The sequence below is a fragment of the Ursus americanus genome, chromosome 4, assembly GCF_024610735.1.
Source record: "Ursus americanus isolate L20-20 chromosome 4, mUrsAme1.1.p, whole genome shotgun sequence".
Classification (NCBI taxonomy): domain Eukaryota; kingdom Metazoa; phylum Chordata; class Mammalia; order Carnivora; family Ursidae; genus Ursus; species Ursus americanus.
In genome coordinates this window covers 90289194-90315533 of record NC_142130.1, presented here as the reverse complement: position 1 = coordinate 90315533, position 26340 = coordinate 90289194, and the positions used below count along the sequence as shown (strand labels likewise).

General features: G+C 44.1%; 1 long non-coding RNA gene across 1 annotated transcript in view; it reads right to left on the bottom strand.

The window, feature by feature from the left end:
* Positions 1–21643, bottom strand: part of LOC148110294 (uncharacterized) — a 29712-nt gene extending 8069 nt beyond the window's left edge. Inside the window, exons 1-3 of the long non-coding RNA XR_015724266.1 lie at positions 17698–21643; positions 8712–8785; positions 7893–8081 (exon numbers count right to left, since the gene is read on the bottom strand). This is a non-coding gene — a long non-coding RNA (uncharacterized LOC148110294). The remainder of the gene's footprint in view (positions 1–7892; positions 8082–8711; positions 8786–17697) is intronic.
* Between the last annotated feature and the right edge of the window lie 4697 nt (positions 21644–26340).

Below are 26340 nucleotides of genomic sequence, written 5' to 3'. Positions count from 1 at the left end.
AGTAGAGTTAGGACTAGAGCCTACATCACCAAGTTGCAAATCCAAGATTTTCCCATTATTTCATACTGTTTCCATCATAGCTTCTGTGTTCAGAGGCTCCTACCTTTAGGGGTTATACTTACAGAGTTTAGAGAGGAAATCCGTTGGAAAACTGCAAAATATTAGTCATCCCCAACAGAATGGGAAGTTGGATGGGTGAGGGCATCCCCTGTTCTTCCTATTTGAAAAGGCAGCCGTGTCTTTCAAGGCATTTTGGGGGATGTGTTAATAGTGCCTCTTGCCTAGCTTTTGGTTAGGCATGTCTACATTACCTACTAAGTAGGTGACAACATTTTCCTTGGTGGAAAGTGCATTAGGTAATGATATTTTTCCTATGCACTCATCAACAACACTGTCCCTGTCCAAGACATGGCCATGAGTTAGCTCATGTTCTGTCTGGGGGGGTGCACAGTCACACCTCTCCCAGTCACCCCTTGTTGATTTTAAGCTACTGAAACTACTCTTTGTGTTGCTCAGTGACTATTAACTATATTTGACAAAAAGAATGTTTTCCATGTTCTGGTAAGGAAATCCTCTGTCAAGATAAACAGCCCTTCCCCTCCTGTCCTCCAACTTGGGTCTTGCCAGGAAGGTCTAAATAGGTTCTCTGTAGTCATTTTCTTTTCAGTATTTCACACTGGAGTTCAGTTATAAACTTGAAGCCAGAAAAATTAACTTTTGCTGAAAGACCACAGAACCCACAGAATAGAGAGCTATTTTAGGTTCAGGTAGCCAGCCCCAGACCTCTTTTAGACATTTTGTGTCTAGGGAAATGTCCTTTCTCTCTCTTCTTCTTTTCTGTCATTTTCCTATGCAATTAATTTAATAAATATGCCTCCCTCTTGAATTTTTGCGAATATAATTTTCTACCCAAACATGCAGCTCCTCCATTTTTCTGTTCCGAACTACTTTATGAAGGATCTGGTTTGCCAATGAGCTGAAATCTACACTTAATACTTTATGATGCTACTGAACGATATTTGGAGATGACTTTTGTCTTTTTGTTACAGCAAATAGATGCTCTTGCCGCTCTGGGGGGTGGGGGTGCCTCATGTTACTGCTGCAGATGGGCTGTAACTCCACACACAGGTGGTGTCTCAAGGAACATGAAAACTCGTTCGGGGCCCATTACATGAATAGGAGCTACCATCCTCATTCCAGCTTTCTCTCCCTTCACCCCTTGCACTCTTTGTGACTTCTTTTCTTCCCAGTGGCCATCGACGTGGATTCTTTCTTCAAGGCCCGCCACATAGAAATTGGGGCAGTGGTGAGAAGGGGGTGTGTGGCGGGGAAGGGGAGCAGACGGTCTTTTGCCTTTGGATTCACACATCAGAAGAGCCATCCTGCCCACAGATTCTTGCCTTTTGGAGAGGGCTGAATTCTCTGCTGCCGTTGCTAGGCCCACACAGTGACTTCTGCAGCTGGAATCTGACTTGGATGCTAAGGGTGCCTACAGAAAGTGATCTGAGCCCAAGCAGAAAGTGAGTTGGGAAAAAGAAGTGAGTCTGACTTCTGGGTGAGGGGTATCATGAAGCCTTGGGGCCCCATAATGCTTCCCCTTGTGACTCTGCACGTCTCAGGGATGGAGGCTTGAGATTGCGGCAGCCCGGGCCTCCTGTCCATCTGGCTATTTCCTCATTGCATCTGATTGAACTATTTTGTGCTTCTCTAAGACCCAGAAAAGTGTGAAATTCTGAATTATGGTCCTGGGCTGCCCGCATCACACCTGAATGTGCTTGGCAAGAAGAGGACACTCAGCCATTGAAAATCGCTTCAAGTTTTCCTTGGCAGTAAATGGTAAGGAAATGGAACTCATAACGTTAAGACTGGAAGAGGAGAAGTGGCTATTGTCTCTCACCCCATCACTTATTTATTCTTCCATTTAATGAATGTTCGCTGAGGACTTTCTCTGTTCCAAGGACTGTGCTGGGTGGCTGGGCTTCAAGCCTGAGGCACCTTTCTTCTACATTGTCTCCAATGTACATACACGCTCACACACATATGCACACCTAATTTATTATTATGGTTATAATTATTTGCATCTGCCCTCTACATCCCAACCTCTTACTTTTAGGCCATTGTCTCATTATTCTTAGTTCTAACTTAGAAAGTTTAAATAAGTCTCTACTGTCCACCCCTCCCCCCCTTCCCATCACTCTCCCTTTCCACAATGGCATCAATTTAATCTCTCATTAAGACAGTGATGTATGCTGAGAAGATCATGGGGATGGGAGCACTGAGAAGTGTTAGGACCCTGGGGTTATAATCGCTGTTCTGTCTCAGTTACTTTATCTATAGAATACAGGGTTAGCAGGGTGGGAGGATTAGGTGACTTTTCATTTCCCTTCCTGTATTGATTTTCAGTGATTCCATTTCCTGCCTCCCCAGCTAGGACCACCCCCCCTTCCCACACACACTTCCAGCTTCAACAGCCAACTATGGCCCAGAGGACATGATGCAAACTCATTTGTTGCCTATTCCTTTTTTTTTTTTTAAAGATTTTATTTATTTATTTGACAGAGAGAGAGACAGCCAGTGAGAGAGGGAACACAAGCAGGGGGAGTGGGAGAGGAAGAAGCAGGCTCCCAGCAGAGGGGAGCCTGATGCAGGGCTGGATTCCAGGACCCTGGGATCACACCCTGAGCCGAAGGCAGACGCTTAACGACTGAGCCACCCAGGCACCCCACCTATTCCTGACCCTACCAGTGAGGTCCTTTGCAGAGCCCTACCTGCGTCCTGCACATGGAGCCTCCAGGACAGCACACTCCTGGTCTGTTGGCTTTTCCCACTTTCCCTCCTGTCTATTTGCTCATAAGGTTCTCCCTATTTACAAAGCCACATCTGTGTCCAGATCTTCCTCATCTTTCCAAGGCAATGTCCTCCAGGAAGACTTCCCTCTTTTTACTCAATTGACACTACTACCCTTTCTCAGTGTCACAGAGATTGAGCCTTTCATGTGGCACACATACATACAAACACACATGCACACATAACTAGGCATCATGTACATGTATGATGTATAGGTATGTATGTACATATCCATCTATCTGTTTATATCTTTATTATAAATTCTGTTCCCATGTCATTTTGTATCTAGGATGTATGACATGAAAAATACTCAAGAATGGGCATTCACAACTCTTCCTCACTTAGAAGAATTCGCAGCATTTTTTTCCACCTTGAGGACTTCTGTATACGCTAGGTCAGCACACAAACTTTTATTTGACAGAATCTGAGTGATGGGAGAGGGGAAATATCTGTATTGATTTATTTCAGAAAGTTATGGGTAGAAGAGAATGTAGTTAATCAAGAAGATTAGAAGGTTCATTGCCCTGCTGTAAAATTTAAGCTCCATGAGAGCAGGGATTTTGTGTGACATGTTCTCCAGTTTATCCCTGTTCTTGAAATGCTTGGCACACAGTAGGTGTTGTTTCAAATGTGTTGAAAGAATGAGTGACATTGGCCCATACCAGGTGGGCTGTGGGTGATGGAAGGGAGAGATCTTGGAAGTTGAGGGAGGCAGGTGGTGCTGACATGTGGCTGCTGTGTATGTGAGCTTTTGAGAAAGATGGGAAAAGGTTTTAGATTTTGCTGTGAGTTATGAACAAATCCTTCCTTGGCTTTTTTTTTTTTTTTTTCAGATGCTAGTAAAGATTCAAAAGATTGACAATGATTTCTTGGATGTTGGACCGATGTTTCACTGAATGAGGTAGCATCCCATAATCCCTTGCAAGGGAGGGGAGTCCCTGGAAATGAGGCACAGGCCCCCACAGGAGGGGGTGCTACACTGAGTGGGGAACAGGAGAGGTCCCCTTCCTCATGTGCATTTTTGCCACCACAGGCGAGACCTTGGAGCATGCAAGTTCAGCCATGGGAAGGCGGGTCACCTTCCTGGAGGAAAGACCTAATTCCCAGGTGCTGTGGCTCACTGGCTATTTTGGATACCTCTGGTCACTGATTCTGTTGTGGTTCAGTGATGTTCTGCTTGGAATGAATAAGCAGAGTGCCGGGAGGTGCATCCACACTCTGTAGGGGACCCTAGGAAGGAAGAGAATCTCAGCAGATAAAACTTAATGGTTTGCAATTTGAAAAAATAAGATGTATCATGGTGGAGGTGGCTCTTTTCTTGTGTTTGGGTCAAGGAATCAGAATTTAAGATGTCAAAAATTTTTCTACGACAAAGCAGTGGTTTGAGTGTAGAAAATGGCCAGATATATACAGGAGGGGCTGCTCTCTAGATGAAAGAAATATATCTGTTGTCCCTTATTTATTCATGCATTCATTCATTTTGCAAATTTGTACCGAGTACCCACACAGCGGGTGTTGGGGGTACACTGGTGAATAAGAGCATCCTAGACTCTGTCTCCTACCCAGGAGTTTATAGTCTTGTGGGGAATAGACATTAAGGCCAGCAGAGCCTCGTGTGATGCATAATTTTGAACAGGAAAGTAGAGGGAACATGGGAGCTTCTAACATTACAGAGCCCCTTACAGACTGAGGGGTTCTGTAAGACATGTTTGAGAAAGTGACTTTTAATTTGAAGGTTGAATTTGGGAATTGGAGTTCATCAAATAAAACAGAGGAGGGTTCCAGGAAGTGGCAGTAGTGTGTTTTAGCCTCAGAGGGGAGGACTGTAGTCCCTTTGAGAGTGGAAAGATGTTCAGTTGGTGGCAGTGGGGATAGGAAGGGAGGGTGGCTGGAAGCAAGGCTATGTGTAAGGATTCTGGACTCTATCCCAAAGGCACTGGGAAGTTATTGAAGGATATTGCATTGTTTAGGTGCTATGAATTCTATGACACCATGATACTACTTTTCTAGGGCTGCTGTGATTGATGACCACACACTTGGTGGTTTAAAATAACACAGTTCTAGAGGTCCAAACTGGGCCCTCTGTCAAGGTGTTGACAGAGCTGTGTTCCTTCTGAAATGGGAGAATCCTTTATCATGCCTTTTCCAGTTTCTAGAGGCTGCCTACATTCCTTAGCTAGGGTCTTCCTCCTATTAGGATATGGACATGTTTGGGGCTGTGACTCTGCCGACCACAGATATTAGGCCTGGAAGTGACACTATCTGATTAGTATGTATTCCACGAGGATGGGAGCCATGGCTCTTTGCTCACCACTGTATACCTTGTGCTTGGCACTGTGCCTGGCACGTGATAGGTGCATCTTAAATATTTGCCGGAAGAGTGAGGAGAAAGATATTTAAGACGTTCTGGCTACAGAAGGAAGAATGGGTTGAATTAGGGCAAGAGTGGTTGTGGATAGGCCAGTTAGAAAGTTATTTTTGTTCAGGAGATGGATCAGAGTTGCCTGGGAAAGGTGGCATCTATGGTTGGACTTGGAGGTTGATTAGATGTGAGGGTGGGTGACACGTAGATGTGTCACTTGGGCACAAAGGAAGGTGGTAGTGCCTCTAATGTCATCTGGAAGAGTAGCAGGTTCAGATGAGATGATGAGCACAGACTGGGATGGGCTGAGCTTGAGTTGCGTGAGGCTGGGATACCTAAGAGTCAACTCCTAACAGGCAGTGATCTATATTGAGTCTGAATCTTAGGAATGAAGTGGAGGCTGGAATTTAAGATTTGGAAGTCAAATCAGCACTTCGTGGTGGTTCATAGAGGTCACGGACTCTGACGTGGTCACATAGAGGAGAAGTGTAGATGGGGAAGGAGAGAGAGCCTAGACCAAGCCCTGGAGCACAGTTCACAAAATCTGTTTCTCATTCCCATATCACTGCTCTGCATGTTGAAACTCAGCTTGGAAAGAGTCATCGTTTGTGTCGAGTGTTTTTGCCGTTGTGTTGCTTTTATGAACATTTCTTATTAGGATGAACCCTGGGGGGTTGTCATGGAATATGGAAATCACATATTTTTAGAAAACCCACTTGCAGATTGCTTGTACTGACGTTTTTTGTGTGAGATTTGGAATTTGGGTCTAGTTAGGTGCATATTTATCAAGTTTGAGTGGAGAGTGTGGTAGGAGCCTCAAAAATCGGTGATGACCAAACAGGCACTCCCAGGGGATGGAGGGAGCTGGGACTGGGTCCATCCTCTCTTTCTTTCCTTGTTTGCCTTTTTACCATGAACGCTTAGACTGAAGTGGGAGCCAGGGTCCCAGGCTGGGTATCCTGAGGGCTCAAGCCCAGTGAGAGTTTGGGGACCTTGGAGTAATTGTTATGAAGGACGGAAAGAGCCAGGACACTACCAGAACCCAGTGACTTCACCCTGGGAAACTGCATAAAGCCGCGTTGCCGAATCTAAATAGGACAAAAGAAGAGAGGGTGTTTGGGGCCCTTGTACTTAAGAATATTCATTGGGAGTGGACAACCTTAGTAGATCCTTTCCAGGACTTTAAAAAGCTTGAGGCAGGCCCAGGATACTTCAAGGTTTTTGAGATCCTAAGTATAAAAAACCCAAACCAACAACAGCAGCAACGAGAAAGGGAAGAAATGATGACACAATGTTGCAAATATTCTGGAATATCTAAGTTTACATTTAACAAACAAATTCTTTTAAACTCCAAAATGGACCCCACAATGAAGTTTAATTATGTGAGGCACGAGACAGTTATTTATTTATTTATTTATTTATTTATTTATTTATTTATGAGCAAGCATGCAAGCAGGGGGAAGGGGCAGAGGGAGAGAGAAACTTATGCAAGCTCCATGCCCAGCATTGACCCCGATGCAGGGCTTGGTCTCATGACCCTGAGATCATGAACTGAGCCAAAATCAAGAGTTGGCTGCTTAACCGACTGAGCCACCCTGGCGCCCCGGGCATGACATATTTAAAGGGTTTATAAGAGTTAATTCACTGTGTATCTTGTGGTATGGCCTCGTGATGCAACATGCGATTAGAGTGGATTGATGAATGTCATCATCTTTCAACTGTGTGTCATCTCTGTGTCCTATATCTATTATGAAAGTCAAAAATTGAGACCCTGTGATTGTGAGGCCAAGGTCAAATGACCCTTCAGTGATGGTTCTTAGTACGTTTTATCCGTTGTTTAAAACCCAAATAAAGTGTTCTTCCCCTGTCTTCAACATTAATCAAGAGCCAGTACATGCCAGGAAGTGGGCTGTACCAGGTACGGGCAGCACAAAGATGAGTAACATGCAGCTGAGGAAACAGCCGCAGCTCGCTCTAATTCTGGGGGATTTTTCTTGCTCTTGCTATCTTCTCTTGAGTTCTGAAGATTTAAAGGTTGTCCCATTTCCTTTTGCTTCTCTTGCACTTGAATTCTCTACTACTTTTTGAACAAATCTTAAGCACGTTATGTCGCTATTTATTTTAATGTGAAAATAAATCTTATTGTTATATTTATGTCTTATAAATAGTTAATTGTAAGTTACAGGCAGTTTTGTTGCAAAATGTAATAATCAAGCGTCATACCCTTCGGGGTAGACTCGGCAGCATGCAGCCCTATTCCTTGCATATGCAACAAAAGCTGTTTTGCTGGTTGATGCTTTTGATGTTATGGCCCCTTTTGGACTCCCATATAACAATGGTTTAAAATGACAGGAAAAGAAACTGCTAACTGTGGTCCAGTAGTCAATTCTCTCTTTCTTTTGGTAATGGGAACTCCACCACTTTAGGGAGTAATGGCTACTCAGCGAGAGACTACATTTCCCAGCCCCCTTTGCAGTTGGGTGTGGCGATCAGAGTCAGTTCAGACCAATGGCAGAGGAGAAAGAGCCACTCCTGTAACTTCTGGGTTTTGCCCTTAAACAGAAGCTTCTAGTTAGCTCCGATAGCTGTTATTATCTCTACTGCTGGCACTCCGGGAGAAAAGCTTTTACCTCTCCCTGACTGCCAGACCATGTGCACAGGTACATATTATCATATCACTTACCTTTCTCAGTTGTAAGAACCTTCTTTATCTGCCAGGCTCACTGTGGAGCTCACTGAACTCTTAGACGTGTTTGCGTTTCCAGCACTGGGCAGCAGACAATGTTCCTATTACGTTAGAGGGCCCCCATCAGTGTTTGCTAAACAGGCAGGGAACACCTGCATTGGGTTTCCAAGGTCAGTTCGGGTCAATCTACAAAATGATGCAGGGAGCACAGAAAGCATGTCATTCGAGTGTGCTAGTCACTAAATCGCTGATAGTAACAATATTTCAACAACTAACCCCTCCCCTGCTCCCACCCTGTACATCTTACAGAATGCATCCATACCTTCATGCTTCTACCATCCATAAAATGCCACGTATCTAGCCAACAATGACAACCTTTAATTTTCAGTAAATGTCTTTTAGGGTGTTAGCACATGATTTGGCCAAATGGTTAAATGCAGCTTTCAGAGAATTTGCTAACTACCTTACAGAAAATTCAGCTTGGAAAAGAGGCTGATCAGTTGTGTTCCTTTAAACAAAGTTGGTTGGTTTGTAACTGGAGGAGTGCCCTAGCCTCGTGGAATTCTGACAATAATGTTACATTTTGGAGCATCTCTGGGTAACGTGACATCACTGAGCCACGCTAGACACGGCTCGTGGCCATCAATGCCATCATCCACTGCCTAAGCTATTCTGATTTCCTCTGATTTGGGAATCCCAGGCTAGTTTTGCCTGGGCTCTGAAGATGATCTTGGAATACCCTCCATCAGTTGCCATTTGTAGGGCAGGCAGGTAAACAGCAAGGCAGGGGGGAAGAAAGAAACCAGTTTATTGTACCTCAGTGATACCAGCAACAGCCATCGCCAATCACAGTGGAAATAGATTTTATTTTCCTTCCCTTGTGTGCTTTTCTGTAAACAGCGAAACACATTGAATCAGTTTTTCAAACAAACTTGTAAAATCAGAAAATACAAGGACCTTTAACAGTTGGTAGCATGAATTATCAGGGGCCACAAAGAGGTTTTTAACTATTGAAACATGTTGGCAATGAGACAAGTGAGGATTTTTCCCCTTCCAAACCGTTAAAAATAGCTTTTATAAACTTTTAACTCCCTCTGATGGTGAGCTCAGCATTAATCACCTTTATGACATCTTATATTTAGGCCACGGATAAATCCGTGGGTCCTAATCAACCACTTTCCTGAGGAAATTGGCCAAATCCCGACTTGGGGGAGATGAATCACAACAGCCCTGCTATTCAGACAAATCTCTTTTCAAGTGCCCTTAAAGCTTTTTTTCATACACCAGCGAAGACAGCCACACAGGAAACAATCATAGTTTAATCTCTTGAAAAATTTCCTTCCTGCATCGCAGTGCTTTCAGACAGGTAGTCAGAGCCAGCCAAAGAAAATTAGCAGCGGCCCCTGCCAAGAGCAGGCTGCTACTTGAGCCTCTGAGCTCCCCGCCCCTTCCTCCCCTTCCGGTCCCCAGCGTGGGGGCCTGAAATGGGGTGCTCTTCTGCCTGATGGCGGCCCTTACTGCCATTGGGAAGGAAAGAACAAGGCGCAGAAGGGCCATTGGTGACTCATCGTATGACGAGGCATTTTTCAAGCCTCTCCTCCCTCTCCTCCTGGAATTCTCTCAAGCTCCTGGCTGGGAGGATGCACGTTGTCTGCAGGAGCACATTTGGTTCTCAGGAAGGGCAGTTTCTCTGAGATGGAATCATGACAAATGGGTGTCTGCCCTTTGCTGGTGGAGCCTCACTCTTCCTGGGGAGCAACGTGGGCTGGTTCTGAGCCCCCTGGGGAGTGCTGTTGTTTTCACAAGGCTCCCAGGAATCTGAGCTAGTCCTCAGATTGGTGGAAGGGACAGGCCCTAGTTTCCATAACTCTGCTTGCTTCACCTTCTGCCACCAGCAACGTCCAGAGTTTTACTGCAAATTTCGTTTGGGGCTCTCTGGATGCTTTCCCTTAGGGATTCAGTCACGGGTCTCAGGAAGGTCTAAGGCTGGACCTTGCCTCGAAGGAGCTTCTTCCAACGAGCAAGTTCACGGAAACTGGACAAAAAGTGATCCCCTTCCCCACTGAGCCTTATAAGCCATTGACCTCTGGCTCAAGTCCCTGGATGGCCTGTCCTCATCTGTTCTCTTGACCCCCTGGGAACACCCCCCCAACTGCAGGCATGCCTCTGCCCACCGCACCATCTCACTCTCTTGCCTCTTGGTGCTGCCTACTCACCCAACAGTGTTTTCATCCCCCCCCCCCCCGCCTTGGCTTGGCAATTTCATGAACAACCTGGACAAAATTAGTTGTATTTCCATCTCTTGTGCACTTCCCATGTTTGTGACTTGTATAAAAAAAAAAATCTGTGTATACACCAGAACATTGCCCAATCTTTCAGATTAGGAGAGAGGGGGCAAAAGGATTTATTGGCCAAACTTCTGATTGGCACAAAAGAAAGTGAACAGAATGAATGATCGTAAGAATAGTCCCTCCAGGCCACCCACGGTGTCTAGGAATTCCCTGGATCTGTTCTCGCACATTTTCAGGCCAAGCAAAAAGTCCTTGAAATAGGGCCTAATGGTTTTCATCTCATTCTTCCTCCATGTTCAAGGATAACTGAAAGAGAGCTTTGTAATGTTTCCCTGAGACAGATGCGTCGGCCAGCTGGGAACGTTGTCTCAGCAGCCCTTGTCAGAAACCCGGCAGTCCAGGTCCCCAGTGTGGCTGAGGAGGGGCCTTGCTCACACTGCTGTGAAGGAATGTCAGTAACTCAGTGGCACCTTAAGATGTTCATCGTAGAGTTATTTATAATGTAAATTATTAATGACTTGAATTTCCAGCAATAAGGGGATGCTTAAATCACTGTTAGTACTGTCCATTCAATAGATACTTGTCTCAGGGATGAAAAGCCATGTTTTCAAAGAAAACTAAACTAATGGGAATATGCTTACGGTATGTTCAATGAAAAAATGTAGCATGCACTGTTTATACTAATTCCACTTTAAGTATATTTATTATAGAAAAAAAGGACTATTTTTGGTAAATGGAATTAGGAGTGGTTTTAATTTCACTCTCGCAAATTTCATTATATCTAAAATGTTTTTAACGAAAGCAACGTTGTTTTATAACCCCAGATACCATTGTCATTATTTCTGATTGTATCACTGCACTCCATTTTACTTTTTTAGAACCTTGAAACTCTCTTGAATTGTCTTCTCCCCCCCCCCACAAAGTCTTTGCCCATAGAATTCTATGTAATTGTTTTCTGATTAAAAAAATTTTTTTTTTGGGGGGGAGAGTATTTTTTATATGTATTCTACTTGGCTACAAAACCCCAAGGACATGCAATAACTTTCTTTATGTTCCTGTTCCTTCTCCTCTGCCAGACAGTTTATTTTGGTTAATTAGAACTTGGGCTTGGGTGGGACTTACTATTTTCCCTACCTCCTGATAGATGAAGTTACCACTGAGGTGAGTGAAGAGTGTATTAGGTATGCTGCTATCTAGAAGCTTTTGCAGGTAAGGTCCCTATTCCTCTCGTCTTGCTCTGCCTCTGAGCTGAATCAGGCCAGATTCTTCAAGACTTTCCTCTGGTCTTTGATCTATTGACATACTCTCACCATGACATCCCTTCTGCTCATCTTTTTTTTTTTTTTTCTTGTCCACATTCAAATGCCTTTAACTCTTGGTTTAGTAGTTTCCTCCCACATGCCCAGATCCTGCCTCTCTGTCTCTGTCCCTGAGACACGATTGGAGGTCCAGTCTCCCTCTGTGCTTCCCTCAACCCTGACCATCCCCTGCGTTGCATTTACCACCTTGAAGGGAAATTACCTGTCTGTCTCCCTCTGCAGGGGCAGGGATCACTTCCTCCTTATCTGTCCAACCCCAGTGTATAACACAACACCCCATTTTCCTAGGCACTCAGAGCAATAATGTGAACTGAGTTATGCTGGTTGTAATTTCCGTCTCCTCAACTGCAGGATCAGTTTATTTTCGACATTGCTATGTTCCTTTTGTGATTCCTAGCCCATCAGGTTCTCATGGTCTTTTTAAGTCCTTGCACTAAAGCTTCAACTTTTCTTTATGGGCTCATCCAGCTACATTGGTTTCTAGCTGGTCCTTTCCAGTTGTTTTCTATGACTCTGGCAGTTCACACATACGTAATGATATTCATACAGAATTGCACAGATATTATGTCTGATGAATTTGCCTGTTTTATGTATTTTTTTTTAATTTTTTAAAATTTGTGTTAGAGATAGATAGAGAGTTTGGGGAAGAACAGAGGGAGAAGGAGAGGGGAAGCAGACTCTCCGCTGAGTGCAGAGCCCAACATGGGGCTTGATCCCATGACCCTGAGATTACAACCTGAGCTGAATCAAGAGTCTGATGCTCAACCAAATGCACCACCCAGGCCCCCTACCTGTTTAGTTTTATCTGAGAACTTTCCTCCTTTCTCAGTCTGTCTTTGAAAGTCTTGGAAGGAGGAAGTGTAGAGGGGAGGAAGGGAGAAAAAGAGAAAGGGGACCAAATGATTATTTATGTATTTCATCTTTAAAATGTTTGTGCTCTACTTTGGTGAACACTCGGTGGCTCTTAATTAGACATTGTATTTTTTCTGGAATTTTGATACTAGGCGGAGTCTAAAGACATTGAGATACCAACTGGGCAGAGAAAAATTATGTTGACTCATACGTTCTAAGGAAATGTTGGGTCAGTAATGCTATATTACGATGTCTTTGGGTAGTGGCATTACTGTATAAACAACCTCTGAAACACTAACATTTGGCAAAATCAAGATCTTTGACAGATATTTTTAAGGCAACGTTAAGTTTTATCTTCTGGGCCAATGAAAGACTGAATGTCCAGAATTTGATGTTTGACAGGAAATTTCCCTACTATACATAACTGAAAAGGAATGCCTTCAAAGGCTGGCTGATGAACCAAAATAAAACTAAGAATAAATAGGACATAACCGAATGACAAGGAGGGAGGTCGTCAATCCTTGACAGGCATCTCTGCCTTATTACAACGGCTCTTCCTGGATCCCTGTAACTATAGCCGGCTAAGCCCTGATTTATTTGACTTCACTTCATGAAACTCTTATGACCTAATAATCACATAAGGTGTGGTGGGAACCAGAGTGAGATCCAGCCTGCCTGAGCCCAGACTAAGCACTCAGCAACAGGCTTATCCAAAGCAATGCCTTGCCCAGGTCAAGGCCATGTCAATGTATGAACACTTTGCTTACTTCAGGCCCAAGTTCAGATGAGTCAGAGAACATCCGTGTGCCTCTGGCCTCCACCCCATGATGCTTCTTTTGTTTAGTTGTTGATAGAGACCCTGCCCCAGAAGATTCCAAGGATTGATTGCTCTTGAAGGCACAAGAAATCACAATGCGATTTCCTGGCACCAGAAGACATGTGTGGATGTTGGCTTTCTGTGTGGGGCAAGGTGAGGAAGGGAGTGTGGCATGCCACACTGGATAGGTCGCCAGGGACCAAAATTTGTCTCTTGCTCTCTCTCCTTTGCCCTCACCTACCCTACGCTTCTGTCATCTTTCCAATCATGAGCTAAGTGTGCACCAAGCCGCTTATTTTCCTCCTGCTCACACAGGAGACCACATTCTAGGCCTCTCTATTCTCCACCAGCTGGACATGGTCCAAGGAGAACTCCAAGGGCCAGAGGATAGTGAAATCACCAGAAGGAATGAGCCAGGGTCCCTGAATCCCCTTGTGGTAGGCTGCTGCTGAATGTTTGATCAGACTGTGATATGAGTGGTACATAAACTTGGATTAGGGTACACTGCTGAGATTTAGGGTTGTTTGTTACAGTAGTTAGACCGACCAATACCAGGTGGTTGCAAAATCCAACTTTCCAGTGGCCAGGATACCTTCCTTGTTCTCTGCCTCCACTGCCTCATCTGTAAAATGGGACACTGATTATACTTAAATCAAAAGGATGTGGGGAGATAGAATCACAGAACAGTGCCTGGTACTCAATGAGATGTTAGCCTACTACTACCGTTAGGTACCATGATTACTACCACTAGTATCTCTGCTGGAATACCACCCCAGTTATTGCTGTGGAGCTTTCTTTTGGAAGGAGGAAGCCCATGAAGTAAGTGCTTGCTCATTCTAAGAAAGCCTATCAGAGCCCTCAACATTCCTGAGAGGAGGAGAATAGGTTTCTTGATGCGAACTCATGTGAAGTACTTGCTAAACGAACAAAACAAGTCTTAGATCATGTTACTTGCGGATTATGTGCAAGGAACTGATACATTTCCTGTTGTTACTGAGGCTGAATACCATCTAATGGCTCACAATGGATTTAGAAAGGAGCAATCATTTTGGATTATGAGAAAAATCACTGAAGAGTTCATGGCAAGGCAGTTAATGATTTAATCTTCTCGGCTTATTTAGCAGTGGTGATCTCACTTACTGAAAAGAACATACAGTGAAATTGGCCTTAGACATTTAATAGTGGCCATAGAGCATATTTGACTTTTCAATGGGAGATTTGCTTTATGAAACTTAAGTAATGGGATTTAAACAAAAACAAGTGGCATTTATAGTGATGTCCCAATCAGTCAATTAGAATAATTAAAACTGTTCAGCTAGCTAGCAGGTAGAGATCTGAGTCTAAAGAGGGTAGAGTTGAGACGTCTAGTGTGGTCATTAAAAATGTGAGCTTTGGAGTCAGACTGACTGGGTTTAGATTTGTTGACTTACCAGCTGTGTGACTTTAGGCAACTAACTTAGTCTCTCTGAGCTTTGGTTTCTTCATTTGTAAAGTGGAAATAATCATAATACTTCTCTTGTAAGGTTATGATGATTAGATGAGTTAATACATATAAGGCTTAGAACAGAATGATAGTAATTCTTATTATTTATCATAATTATCATCATTATTAAGAGAAAATATTATTTAGTAACTTGGCCTGGAACACAGCCATCAATTTCAAAGGTGTTTTGAGTTTTAGAACATTGAACGTCCATCTTACGGAGCTCCCCCTAGGGGTATAGCATAGAATTGCACTTGCCTGATTTAATGGACAAGACCGCAGCAGCAGGAAGGAGAGGGTTCAGAGCCAAGATGGTGATACACATTGTTTGCACCAAGAGGCTCATTTTCATACTTTTTGTTTGATGATATTTTTAGCTAACCTGAATGCTTTTGAATGCTGTTAGCTGATGAGAAGGACTAGAGAGATAAGAATGAGCCTGGTGGACAGCAGTACAAAGAACATTTATGGCTTCAACCCATCTCTGAACATGAAAATGGCATCTTCCCATTTTGCAGAGAACTGTTTTCCAGGAAATTAATTTTTCGTCTTCCCTTTTGTCTCTAGACGTTTCAACTCTTCTTTTTTAAACCACATGACATCTGTTTTTAAAACTTTTTGCTTGGAAATAATTTCAGACTTACAGGAAAATTGCAATAAGAATATTTACAAAGAACAACAAATACCTTTACCCAGATTCACCTGTTGTGAACATTTTATTGGGTTTGCTTTATCGTTTGTTCCCTCTCTTTCTATACATATACGCATGTAATATTTTTTTCTGAACACTTGTAAGTAAGTTGCATGCATCATGGCCTGTAATCCTTGAATACTTAGTGTTTATTTCCTAAGAACAAAGATAATTATTCTCTTATATAACCACAACACACTTACCAGTTTTAGTAAATTTAGCATCAGTATAATATTTTTATCAAATCTGCTGTCCATAATAGCTCCTATAACATTTTTTCCTTCAATACAGGATCCAGCCTAAGATTGCATTAGTTGTATGTCTTTTAGTTTCCAGAAGGCTTATTTTTAAAAAGACAGAACACTTTTAAGCACTAAAAGGTTAATCTCACTTTATTGCTCTTAATAACAGAGGCAAACCAACTTGATCTATTTATGATACTTGATACTGTAATAAAAATGAAATAAAATGTTCATCTCTTAGAATGGTTTACTTTTTTGCATGCCATTTAGAGGTAAGTGGTTAATTTTTCTAAGTTATCTCATGGTTCCATTCTGGGGCTTCTGTTCCCATAAACTTCTCAAGGATAAGCACTCTCTGCCTTCCTCAAGTTTAATTTGATAAATGTATGGACATCAACAAAATGGAATTCCAGGGAAATCTCTCAGTAAATAGCTGGGAAATACATCTTTTTGGAATTCAAATTGAATGTACTTTTTCAGGTTCAAGTTTGCTCAGACAAATGCCACATATTTTTATAGAAGAAAAGTTCTATTAATATTTTTAAGTGCCTCTCAAGTTTCTGGGACAGTGAACACATTACTGGGGGGAATGAACCAACCCATAAAACCTCTTCCAATGACTTGAACACAGAAATGAGAAATAGCCTTCAAATTTGAAGTCCAACTTGTAATTAGTTTGGGTGATTACCTCTTTGGCCATTTCTTCTGCTCTTATAATGGACCTCTGTAGGCGGGACCAGTGGCTTTTAGAGTCAGCTTCCTGCATGTCTTTATGGGTTCCATGAAAAGAAAGGGGTGTGTGTGTGTGTGTGTGTGTGTGTGTGTGTGTGTGTGTGGTGGGGAGGGTAGAGGGTAGAGCTGCAGTTATTTGCTGTCCCATTCTTCAGAAGCTAGTAGGTGGTGAATTGGCCTAGTCAAATCCAGGGGTAGGAGAGAAGTAGTTGAGGAAGCAAGGGAGGTGCTGGGCTTTGGAAAGGAGGGTTAATGGATAGACGGGAGATGGCGGAGGGCAAAGAGGGGGTTTCCTTTGCAATCTTTCAAAGCGAAATGTTCCTGGAAGTCATTATCAGGTAATTATTTATACAAGAGTAGCACTACCAGAGGACCAAAACAAACAGAAGGCCATGTGGAGAGCGAGCTGCTTGGCTCCCTTTTCAGATCGAGTGGAGTGGATGGTTGGTTGAGTACTCTGGCAGAAACTGTGTTTCTGAAAATAATGAAAAAGAAAAACACCAGGGAAACTGGTATTTGAATTTTGGATCAAGATGAGAATAATATGAGAAAGAAGGAAAGTTCTGGAACCTCAAGTCTAAGGGAGCAGAGAGTGAAAATGAAATTCTAGTCTAAGTGAGGAAGGAGTCACTATTGACCAGTGGCTAGTGGGTGGGGAGGAGGCAAGGATGGAACAGAGGGAGCTAAAGCATGGCATTTTTTGATTCACTGAAAAACGCTGAGGTGTTCTAATTCTCTAGCTACAGGATTTAGTCCTCCGGGGTTGAATGTGGATGAATTCCTGTCTTTTAGTGCATAAACTCACTTCTATTAGGAAGGATTGGAAGCTCATAATTACTCCTTAAGAGCAGCCATTTTGTGTGCATAGAAGGGCCCAACTCATGGACAATGGGGACCTTAAATATTTGCCTCAGATAATGGCCACAAAGGAAGGCAGGCTATCATAAGGCGTCTCACCTCCATCTCGTGGGCTTGCGGGGTGTTCGGTGTGGGAATACCCGAAGTATGCTCTTTCTGCAGCTTCTCAACCAACAGCTCGTGGCAGCTATTACTTGCCATGGAAGTTAAGCATGACACGGAATAAATTAGGCAAGTGAGGCGTAACTATAGTGGTTCAATTGTCTTTTCTGTGCGACTTGTACAAATTAGTCTGATTATTTTATAGACTGACTCTATAAGGAATAAGGATCTGGAATACAGTCCAAGTTTTTCTTAATAGGTAATATAAGTGGGATTAAAGATTAAACTTTAAATGGTTTTGGTCAACAGTGAAGACTTAGATACCACACAACCAGTGATGTTTAGTGATCCCTGGCATTTTTTCGGTGTGTATGTGGGAGGAACGATGAATAAGATAAAGTTAAATAAAATCTACCTGTCATATGATAGTTGGCAGTATCCATCCGTTTCCAGAGCAGCAACTTTGATGTCTTGATTTAAGTAACCCATGAAAGAGAAGAGGGTGTAGTTCCTTCAAGGGCAGGTGCAGTGGGCCTCTCTCTGTCCAGCAAGTCCTTTTCCTGTTGTGACTCACAAATTGATGACAATGGTGAAACTTCCTTAGTTTCATAAAATATAGTTTGATGTTTAGATAATCATGCTTATTGTTTTTGACCTTTCTCTTTAGAATTTTTCTATAGTAAGTAGTGCACATAACAAAAGTTAAATTATATTAGCTGTGTGGTCGATCAATACACAAGAATAGATCACACATGCATGCATATATTTAGCTCTATAAAACTGACATTCTTTAGGTAAAAGTGCACAAATATTTCTAGTTTCATGAGAGTCAAATTAAAATATATACAGGCATATTGCATTTCTACTTATCAAACGATAATGTAACATCACAATTCCAGTAAAATAATGTGCGAACAATAACCGCTATATTAAAACACTCAGCAGACTAATTTGTAGAGTAGTTGTCAATGGAAGTCATTATACTATTGTGTGCAGGTGGTGTGCTTCATTCTATGAGGGAATTTGGGGTTCAGGTTCAGGATGAAGCAGTCAGAAAGATCTCACAGGGTGTAGTAGCCAAGCAAGCCTGTAAATAGGTTTTCCTCCCATGAATAATGGGGGAGGGGTGTTGTATAGGGGTGTGAGAATGTCTGGGGGAAGATCTTCCTGCTGGGAGCACATGTACAAAGGCTGGTGGGTATGGAAAACTATGAGCCGTCCACTATTGCTGTAATTAGCATTCTGCAGAGGCCAAACCTTGGAAAGCCCTCTATGCCACCCTAAGAGATGCAAAACAGCTTCTGCTGTTATTCTAATACCTTCCATTTATGGAGTTGAGCAGAAAGCTGGGTCTCTCATGTGGATGGTGAGCTAGAGAGCCCACTGAGAGGCGACACTGAAAGCTTGGGTCCAGTGGCCCCCCGAGCCATCTTTCTAGCCCAGATGTCTTCACAAGTTCATGGTGTAGACAACAGAGAGATGGGGAAGGGTTTCAAACAATTCCTGGGTACAGGTTAAAAGGTGGTCTGGGCACTGTGATACCATTTCTAGTTGTGCACTGGAGACGGAATGATGGGGTTGGAGAGGAGAGGACAGATTCAGGGAGACTTTAGGCCAGCTCTTCAGCAGGATTTGGATCTGACTTGGAGATGGCAGGGGATGGTGGAAAAGGAGAAGTCCAGGATAACCCCCAAATCCCTGCCTGATTTCACCTGCAGAAGGGGCAAGGAAGTTGGCCTTGGTGGTGACTTTTGCCTCTTGGACACCTAAGTGCCTCTGAGACACCTCAAAGTCAATTCAATCTGGAATTTGTGGAGTGGTCCGAGCTACACAGATGGACTTGGGAGCAGCTCGTCCTCCAGTTCTTAGTGCTTCCTTTTAGCTTGCTTTCTAGCTCAGGATTCCGTGAGTGGAAGATATTAGGGTAACAACAGAAGCTCACTCTCTATATTATCTACTGGGGTCACAGGAAGCCTCATGATCTTTTCCATAAGGCAGAACCAAAGGTGTAAGGTGTGAAAGGGGTTTGGGGTGGGAGAAGGGATCATTTACTCACTTAGGGGCACATCAACCAAAAGTTGTACCCTAGGGGTGGGAATTGAGATTGTGCTTGTCAAGCTGGGCTGAGGGTTCTGTATAAACGTGGAGGGCTGTTGGCCTCAAAATCACATGTTTTGTAGGCAAGGAGCGTTTGTGAGCTTGGAAGGAATGATTTTGATTTAATATACACATAGAGAATTAGGATTTAATGCATACTTGTAGCATTATAATTTATTATACTCACAGTGCCACTGGGACTAACAGGTACTCCTGTTCTTAGCATGCAGCGTGAAACTATATATCCCAAATCAGAGCTGGCCTGTGGAGGCTGGCCACCAAAAGTCGTTATTGCTGCAGCCTATTGCAATGCAGGTAGGTCGGGGAGGTTCCTAAATTGGACGAGGAGCACCATGAACGTGGACTGGCAATACACCGGAGGCCCGAAGATGTTGTTAGGTGGAGTAGGACAGAGCTGGCTCTGTGGGGTGATTGCAGAGGGTCTCTGGAAAGGTCAGGAAAAGGAGGTAGCTGATGGTTTTGGAGCAGAGCTATGGTTTGGGGGAGGTCAGGGGAGCAGGGAGATGGATAACATTCATGTTCAGAGGAAAGTGTCAGGGAGTCCTGGGCCCTGAAGAGGGGGAGGGAATCAGGTCAATGCTGGTTGCATAGAGGGAGGCACAGAGCAGGAAAAGAGACCCAACCACTCCCTGTAAGTAGGGTTGGACATTCCTGAGACGTGAGAGGTGAGAAACCTGGTGGGCCATCCTCTGAATATCTGATGGATGGGCCAAGTTAGAAATACATGAGGTGGGGTTTTTTGTTTATTTTGTTTGTTTGTTTTGTTTTGTTTTAGGATACAGTGGAAACTTGGTGAGATTGTAGATCAGGGACAGAAAATGCAAAATGTGTTTACTTTCTCCTTGGGCAGGAAAAGAAGGAAAAAACTCCATCGGCCTTAGAATTTGCATATGTTTGTTAAATGAAGTGACAAAGTGGCCTCTGGAAAGAAATCCCGGAGACGCAGCAATTGAAAGCGGGGCGTTGGTGAAGTGCTATGAGTATTTAAGGGCACCAGGAACGTGTGAGAGAGAAGATTAGGTTTGCCCCAGTATGTGGGACAGCAAGTTAAAGGTCTGGGGACAAGTAAGTTAAATCCAGCCATTTTTATGGAAGAGGAAGAAATAGAGAAAGTGGGGTCCTCAAAATAATAAAAAAGCAGGAGCCCAGAGAGTGAGAAAAAGGGCCATGATTCAGTGTAAAATGAGCCAAGAAGCCTGGATTTGGAATCTGGATTTGGCTGTTTCCATCTGTGTCTGCTGGGCAAGTACCAGTGTCTCCAAGCCCGAGTTCTCATGTCTCTCCTTTTGAAAACAGGGCCTAACTCACCTTCTCTGAAGGGTTATGGAGCAAGTTAAACAACCCAATTTCTCCTTTCTATTTTTATTTTTTTATCCTCTATGGAACCTGTCCGGAGGTTCATGGAGACAATATGATGGCGGCAGGAAGGATGCGGGGCTCCAGGTGGGATGTACGTGGCGGAGGACCTCCAAGCTCTTCTGGTTCAATAGGTTAAGTTAGAGAGCTCTCCTGGACCAGTTACAGGGCTTGGACTTAGGAACACACACGGCCCCGGAGGAAACACTTTGCTTACCGCCCGCCTCCGCTGGAGTTCTGGCCGTTCAGTTGGTCAAAAGGCAGCAAAGATCCACGAAGCCTGTTCTGAATCCACCCAAAGTTTCTGTGCAAAGGGCGTCCTTCTCCCTTCTTCCCGTGCGAGGTGCGGCTATTAATTACACTAAGTGACAAAGATTCTCCTTGTTGCTTGGTGGACACAAGGATGAATCTTTGTTACTGACTGCAAGTAATAGAAGTCTGGTGCTGATAAAGAGCCGGGCCAGGAAAACACACGCGGTGACACGCAGGGGGCATATGGCACCTTCTTCTGAATCAACCCAAGAGGCTGTGGGGAAACAGAGTAGGTATTATTTAGTCAAGTTCCTCCTATGAAAATATAGCCCGTGTCCTTTTCTGCTTGTTCAGTTTTGGCACTAGAACAACCTGTCTCTTTACATTAGTTCAGTTCTGTAGAGAAACGGTCATTTAGAAGGAAATACTTGGAAAATTCAGGCACCCGTCCATTTTTAAAGTCACAACTGAATGATTGCTTTCTTATTGTGCTACACGGAGCTGGAAAAATCATTCCTTTCTGTACATATTTTTCTTTTTTGCTTTGTGTTTTCATTCTGCTTAAAACACACATATGTGCCAGAAATGAAAACATTTTCAAAGGGCAAGTTTCAAGGACAACTAAAAATAGGACCTATTGCCAAATATACGTTTCCCCCGTATGTAAATGACTGGAAAGGAGCACAATGAAAAGCATATGCTATTGAAATTCTCTTTAGGAAAAAAAAAAAAGAGCTGGAGGATTTGACTTCTGGCCCTGAAACTCTTTAAACTAGTAGTTTGCACTTAAATTTTATCCTCAGTCTTTAGACATAATCCTTCGCATAGTTTATGTCTATCTTCTCATGAACATTGAAAAAAAAAAACCACTACTAAGAACAATTTTATTCTCCAAATGGGAAAATTTTATGTCATTGCATCAGTCTGTGGCCTGACGTGAAACATTCAAGTCATTATCGAGGCTGAAAAATGTATAAAACCAGAACATATAGGCCGCTAGTGGCCGCATCCTAGACCCAAGGATGAACCAATGAGTTGAGAAGTAAATGCAGATTTTTTAAGAGAAAGCCTTTGGTTTCTTGTCTTCCGTGGTCTGCAACCAAGAATTACCTCAAATTCTTTCTGGGGGATAGAAAAAGGAATAGAACAAAGTATGTTAATTAAAATCAAAGATGTCAACGGTGACAGGGATTTGCTTGGGGTTCGGGGGAGTCACCCCATGTGAACGAATTGCCCTCTGTGCTTAAATCTGTCCCTTGTAACTTAGCAGAATCAACATTCTTCACGAAAAATCCCACTGGGGAGCCACTCGAATGCCTTGTTTTATCGTCTGAAAAAAAAAAAAAGAGTTTGAGCAACGAGTCACAGTCACAGCTGTTCTCCATCGCGGTACAGTACAGTCACAAACCTGAGTCACGGTCTTCCTCGTGGGGGGCTCCCGCGGGGCCGGGGTCCGCTGAGCTCCCTGGAGCCCTCGTCTTCCTCTGACAGGGCTGTGGAGGCAGTGCTGTCCCACACACTGTGACCGCAGGTCTCGGCCTCTACCCTTGGAATTATCTCGCTTTCCCAGCCCTGGTTAAATTTTGCCTTCCGTATCTTAATATTTCCATGATAGAACATGGAAAGAGAAACTTAGAAAAGGTTTCACCTTTGCGATGAAGAAGTTATGACCTTTGCTCGCATTTGCCAGAGAAAGTGGCTTACAGCACCAATTAACATGAATTATTAACTCCCAGATTAATAATTTATTAGAAGCCTAACGGCCCGAGGCACTGCCAGATCACACTATTGAAAGAAAAACGAAGAAAACAGCATAGCTCTAATTATAACAATTCGTCGACGGTGCTTGGAATAAGTAACAGCATTTACACTTTCTAGAGGATTTTTAAAATTTCCCCTTAATACCTCACTGGCTGCAAAGCCAGATGAATTAACTCATAATTCCTACAATGACTTGTGTGATGTTGATTTAAAAAAAATTAACAAGTGCTCACATACCCCTTCCTTTGTGTCCACTTGTCTTTGAAACCCCTGTGCGTGTTAATCCGAACACGCACCTCAGCGGGACACCTGCTGTATTATCCACGTGGGCCTGAGGCTGCGCCCGGAGCCACACGGAGACATGGGGACCGGGCGTACCCGTTGCCACGGCTGTCCTGACAAAGTACCGCCCAGTGGAGGGTTTAAGTCCCCAGTGTGTCTGTGTCCACATTTCCCCTTGTCGCAAGGACGGCAGTCACGTTGGGTTAGGGTCTCACCCTGATGACCTTGTTTTGACTTGATGACCTGTGTAAAGACCTGAGCTCTGAATAAGGTCACGTGCCGAGGTGTTGGGGGATTAGGCCCCTAACTTAGGAATTTTGGGGGAGAAGCGGGGGAGAGGACACAATTCACCGAACTGGGGAAGTCTGGCCTGGGTCTGTGCTCTTCGCCATCAGGCTAGGCCACCTCCCATTTGTTGCTCTTTTTGAGTACGAAAAGCTCATTAAGGGAAACTTGACTTAGAGCATCTGACCGAGTCCTACCCAAGAACTGTCCTCAGCACGGTGGCTCCTGGGGACAGTGTCTCTGGGAGGAGCTCAAGCAGGGATCTGGCTAATTTAGGGGGTCAGACTGGTTTACAGCTGGAGACTCTCTAAATTCCCTTTGAGGTCCAAGCCCACTGTGTTTTGAAATCTAAAAGATCTTCCAGCTCTTTCTGTTTGACTCTGGAGTACATGTTTTCTTAAATCCACATTTTAAAGGCATTTTAGGAGGGAGAGACCTAATTACTTCCTTTTCTCCCTTCCAAATTTCTGTTCTTGGAGCCACAATTACGTTATACAGCACCACCCTACCTTGCAAACCAACATGACCTCATCATCTCTTGAAATGGAAAGAGAGAAACCAAAAGGCCCCCCAGTTCTTATTCTTTGGCCTTCTGACTTGACAAAGAAGCAAAGCTTGAAAATCCCTGTTCTCTAATGGAGGAGGGAAAAGGAAAAAAAAAAAAGAGAGAGAGAGAGCAAGGAAAAGGAAAATCAAGAAAAGGAAAGGAGCAGAGAAAGGAATTTTGCAAATCAAAGTAAAAATTGGGCATGGAATTTAGAAAATTAGGGGCGCCTGGGTGGCGCAGTCGTTAAGCATCTGCCTTCGGCTCAGGGCGTGATCCCGGCGTTATGGGATCGAGCCCCACATCAGGCTCCTCTGCTATGAGCCTGCTTCTTCCTCTCCCACTCCCCCTGCTTGTGTTCCCTCTCTCACTGGCTGTCTCTCTCTCTAATAAATAAATATAATCTTAAAAAAAAAAAGAAAATTATGCTTTGCTTCATCCAATGCCAAATGTCAAAGGAAAAAGTGAGAGCTCACCCGTGGTTATTCCACTGGTGAGACCCAGGGTCGGGATTCGCACGGACTGCTTCTTATCACCTGGTCCCGCTCCCCGCCGAGCTCACCCCAGGGCCATCTGGCAAAGTCATTGCAATGATCAGATTCCCAAGAACATATGCTACATTTGGCACCCAGCCTCAATATTTTTAGGATTTTCTCCTTTCCTTCTTTGTGTTTCTCTGTGAGTAATAGCATTTTAGTGGCATTTACGTGTCAGACCACTTCCTTGTTTTGCTTCTCTTTTGAAGCAAAGAAAGTGATAAAATCATGCACGAGGATGCCAGGTAGATTATAGAAATTCACTTCTATTTTGCTTGAATGAATTGTCCACCCCTTTTGGTATGTTTACAGATGTGCTCCCTTCTGAAGACAGAAGCCATGGAGCCATTTCTAAGTTGACTCTAAGTGAGGCACAGAGAGGTCATCGGAGGGCAGAGTGAGTCCAGGAAGTTAGGGCTTCGTGTCTTTGCATTTCTACTAGAGGGACATCAGATCTGCTTAGGAATTTCTGATTCTTGCCTTGAATCGACTGTCCTAGGAGTCTGATCAGGTGCCTATATCCCTCCCTCTCTTGGGGGCCACTCTTCTTTGGGACCCCCTACAACTGGTCATTGATACACCATCTAGCAGACTGATAGATTGCAAAAATGGCCACACTCCTTGACTTTGCCCTGTATCCGTGTTCACTGTAATATGGTTTTGCAACTGTCTCATCAGAGGGTAGAGTCAGTCTGTTTCCCCGACCTTTGAAGCTGGGCCGCCCTGGGACTTGAACCTCACTGTCCCTGTCCCCATGCTTGAAGGCGCCATCCTAACAGCCGTCGTGCATAATCTCCCGGGGTCCTTGCTGAAGAAGTTTAAATAAACTCTAAGCTAGGCCAGTCTGCTCCGCTAAGGTCAGGGCCCCGGCTGGGAAAGAATGGGACCCTGGCACCTGGATGCAGGGCAGTGATTAGGAAGAGGTGAAGGAGGCGGCCAGGGTGTGGTTTAAGGAAGGACTCACTCTGAGGTCCATACAAGGACAGGGCGGAGTGACTTCTGAAATTCTGTACCTTTCTGATGTTCCTGAAAGTCTTGAATCTCCAGATTCCCCGGGACCTGCTGAACCTACAGAAGAAGCCACACCTCCTCTGAAGACCTTCTGCTTCCTTCACTCAGAGACCTCTCCCCTCTGGGCCCTGAGGCCTGTAACTAGGGTTTCATCGTGGCATGCCCCAGCCAAGGATGGGACAGCCCCAACAACTGAAGGAACGAGCTGCAAGAAACCAGCAGGACCCGGGAGCATCTGTGGGCCTGGTTCTGAGGGCTCTGGGGTCATGGAGCTTGGGATGCAAGGTTGGATAAGGGAGAGGTTATTGATTTGGGAGCACTTTTCCAAAATCGAGGGCCCCAGGGTGCTGTGCAGGCTTGCCATGGGGGACACCAGGCAGCACATCCCTACCCCAGCACTTCCTTGTGCCAGTCCCTCCGGAGAGCTGACTGGTGACTGGACTGGGATGGGGATCCGTGGAACAAGGAATTTTGATTCCTTGCACTTGGAGAGCAGGAAGTCTATGATGAAGACTTTAAATCTGATACACCCACCCCTGGTGCTCGCTCTACTCACTAATATCAATAACTCGTTTCCCGGCCTTATAAGCAGATTGTATTCTTACAAGTGCTGTCTGTACTTCTTTTCTTGTTCCCTGACTCCTCCTTCAAGTTTTAGGCCAGTAAACTCGACCCTGCCCTCACCCAGGTCCTCTTTCTGTTCAAAAACCCAGTGGACACTTTTCAGTCCTTATGTAATGAGATAAAAGCCTTATTTGCATAATACCTGTCACCGGAATTCTCCATAGAAAGGAATTTGCCTTTGCTTGGTATACTTGGCAGAATAATGCGATCCCCTCCCCCAAAGATATCCACGTCTGATCCCAGAACCTGTGAATATATTATATGACACGGCAAGGGGGAATGGAGGTTG